Source organism: Eurypyga helias, unplaced genomic scaffold, assembly GCF_000690775.1.
Source record: "Eurypyga helias isolate BGI_N326 unplaced genomic scaffold, ASM69077v1 scaffold7814, whole genome shotgun sequence".
NCBI lineage: Eukaryota > Metazoa > Chordata > Aves > Eurypygiformes > Eurypygidae > Eurypyga > Eurypyga helias.
This window is the reverse complement of record NW_010245701.1, coordinates 26,496-30,279: the sequence shown is the minus strand read 5'-3', so window position 1 is coordinate 30,279 and position 3,784 is coordinate 26,496.

Here is a 3,784-nt window from a genome sequence, read left to right as displayed (position 1 = left end):
CGCTCTTCCTGCCTCACCCATTGCCGCCCCAAATGTTCCCTTTCAATAATCGCAGCTGGCCCAATGTAGGAGGTTGGGCTTCACGTTTTACCTCTGTCCGAGGGAAGGAAAATCTCCATTAGCCAGGAGAATCCTCCCAGGAGACTTGCGAAGGGATGGGCTCCACCTCTTCCGCTGAAGTTGCCCTGCTTTGTGCAGGGAGCACACGAGGGTGGACTGTCCGAGGGTGGAGTCTGGGCTCCCTGCCCCATTCCTGGATAGGGATGGGCTCCACCTCTTCCGCTGAAGTTGCCCTGCTTTGTGCAGGGAGCACACGAATTCTCCCGAGGGTGGAGTCTGGGTTCCCTGCCCTGTTCCTGGATGAGAGAACCACCTGTTCAGCCCAAGCCCAAATTATCCTTTCGCACCAACTGGAACAGCGTCAGTAGAAGAGCGGGAGCACAGTGGTCCTTCTCTCACCGCTGAAACCCAGTGATGCCAGTCTGGCTCTACCAGGTAGACGTGAATTCCTGAGACTAGGAACAGCAAAAGTTTGTTTTGTTGTCACAAGGATGAGGGAGAAAATCACTTACTTGTCCTCACAACTGGCAGCAGCAAAGTTCACATTCACGGCAATCGCAGGGAGATTCATGGCAGTGTTCCTTGGAGACTCCCTCAGGTGAAAAACTGTTCTTGGGATTTCTCCTTTGTTCTCAGATAAGAGAACCTGATATCCTGAAAGAGGAAAAAAGGAAAAGGGGAAAGATGTGAGAGGAGAGGAAATGGCCATGGTAAAGACAGCTTGGCAACCAGCCGTGGAGAATCAAGTGCCCCCAAACAGGATCACTCCTGCTCTGGGTCTGAGCCAAGGTTTTGTAAGGCGTTACAAACTTCTACCTAGTTGGCTGTTTGCATCATTTGCACGTTAGGTGTAAGGACACAGAAGGAATTGCCAAAAGCAGAGTTGTTTAAAGGCAGAGATAAGAGATACTGCCTCGTTTAACAAAGAGACATTTCCATCTCTAAGGAAGTGAGGCAAACCTGCCTAATTAAGAAGGCTGACCGAAGTCTCCAAGGAGGAATAATGAGGGTGAAAGATTAAAATCTTTGTGTTCAAAGGCAGAGCAGACCAGCCAGGAAAGCTCACGTCCTACCAACTGGAGAACCCAAAAGACCTTGTGTCAGCTTGAGCACTGGAAGTGACTGTGATGGTGGATCTAAGGAGGTTCCTAGAGGTGTTCATGGTGGGCGGTGTGTCCGAAGGGCTTGGGATGGCCACCCAAAATAGGTTCAGTCCCAAAGAAGTTCTGTCTCCATCGGAGGCACCCGAGGCCAAGGGCAAACTGAACACTACCCCACGGGACAGCCAGCGGGATGAGACAGGGAGGGATTTTGTGCACATCTGCACCCCAGTCAGAGGGAGCATTTCCCACAGCTGCTGGTTGGAAGGACCCTTGTCTGAGGGCCTGAGGTGCTTTGGCACAGGAGAAGCCAGAGTCTCCTGGAAGGGCCAGTTCTGCCCCAAAAGCACTCGGGCTGTCAGGGAGAGCAGGAGGAAACCGAGGCCATGCAGAGCTTTAAGGAGTGGGCTAGCTGTAGTGTGCGTGGGGGCTGTGAGCACGTACGGACACCCCCTTACTGCAGCATGGGGGCGGGGTTCATGCTGTAGGAGTTGGAAAGTGGCACCCAGTGGAGTTCGAGGTGGGAAGGCAGAGACCCAGGATGGAGCAGGCTGTGAGCAGGGCGTGCAGACACCACGCATGACCCTTCTCCTGAAGAAAAGCATACGCCTGGCTCCTTTGAACCGCTGCAGCCGTGGAAATGCTGAGCCCCAGTGCCCTAATCCGCGCTGGCATTCTCCAAGAGCACTTCTTCGAGGCTTTATCATGAAAAAGCCCAACCTCTACGCATTCCAGTGGGCTCCTGAAATCCCCAGCTATGTACACAGCTCCTCAATGGGAAACCTTCATGTAGTCCGCAAGCGCTGCTTTGCCATTCACGCAGCTGCCTCGCGGATCCACCCTGCTGCCTTGAAGGGTGCACACGGAAGCCTCAACATTTCAGGGGAGCTGTAGCCTAGAGCAGAGGGATGCAAAGGCGTACACGGAGAATGCTCACACCGCGTGGGAATGATGTGCTGGGATGCTCCCAGAAGATGCTGTGTGTATGCACAGGCGACCTGCAAGCTTTCTGCAAACTTGCTTTGGGCCCGGGAATGAAATAGCTCTGGAGGAGCTACTTTGGCCTTATTCCATGCCATCCCTCTTTTCTGCAGGCAACAGTTCCCGTTCAGGCTGGGATGTCCCTCTCAGACTGTACCCAGCACTGACGGTCCCTGCCTGAGCAACTCACCATGGAATAACCTTTGCAGTTCTCCTTCAGCTCAGGATTTCCCCTCACTGCCATGTCCTGACACTGGTACAGCAGCCCAGTAAAGAAGTCCCAAAGTCCCCATCAGTGGGAGATTCGGGGCAGGGCAGGAGGGCACAGTGCCACGGCCATGCCTTGTTGCTCTCTAGGGTCGGGGGGCAGAAGACCTGAGCAGCTCCAGGGCAGCGTTTGTTGGCAGATGCCGTGATATCTGCCAGCACTGGCTTCTCCCCCGGTGTCCTCTTAAGCGTGGCACGGTCACCTCAGCGAGGACAGCCAGATCATTTAGGGTTGGGAAAGCCAAGGCAGCATAGGGAGGAGAGGAAGGGTTCTTTAAATTGCATAGATGCAGGCAGGTATTTTGGCTGCCTTGTCAGCTAGAAACTACTCAAGGGACAGATGGGATTCTGGCCATATGCTGGAAAGCTACAGGCTGCTATTTCTGTAATTAATGAGGCTGGAGCAGGTCTGAGATGGTGTTTAGGAGGATAAAGGGGCAGGTGGATTTTGAAAAACCTTTGAGTAACAATGCTGAAAAATCCTGCACCTCTGCTGAACGTGCCTTCAGGACTTGGTCTCTTCCAGTCAAACCACAGAGCTGTGCTGCTGGACCCCAGGGTCTCGATCCAAGCCAGATGCATCCCACCTACCCTGGATGCCTACAAGAGCTTGGTCTTTGCTTCCAGCAGCCACGAGCCTGCTCTGACATCACCCAAAACCCACCTCCCTGCCCGAGAGGTGCAGGGAGCAGAGGAGGACTGCCAGAAGCACCCTTACATGCTAAGCAGGCGATCGGCAGCTTAAAAGCCGGAGGAGCAGCGTGGGTGCAGGCAGTGGGTGTGTGAGGTGGGGGGGGAGAGCTGCCCGGAGCCACATCTCTCCATAGAAGGCAGGAAACGAGCAGGTTTGTTTCTTCAGGAGGAGAAGAGTTATGTCTGCAAGGCACGCCAGCTAAAAATACTCGGAGCTGTTGAGGACCAGGAGGTACAAGAAAGCTGGCGTGGGAGAGCACGGGTGTGGGTGCCCGTGTCCGGAGGGAAGATGGCAATGCCACTCGTGTGACTATGGCCTTCCTCACAGGGGAGACCCCAGGGTGATGTTCAGCATACCCCAGGGGCAGGGTTGGGGTGCCCGAGACCAACAAAACTGGGGGGGATGAACTCCAAATCCTGCCCAGATGCTCTGGCCCTAGTTTTAGGCTCTAAGTGAGCCCAGCCTGTTAATAATTAGTACACAAAGTAATTTGAGCCCCAGATACACCCCATAGGTTCTTCACGTCAATATGGTGATTGTGTGGGGAACAGAGGTATGAGCCTTCCCCCCAGCAGGTCACCCCAAGGGGACTCTATGCCTCTGCACAGCACAGAGCAGCACCCAGCAGAGGGGACCCCCGTGAGGTTAACCCCCCCAGGAAGGGGGATAACTGTACCCAGTC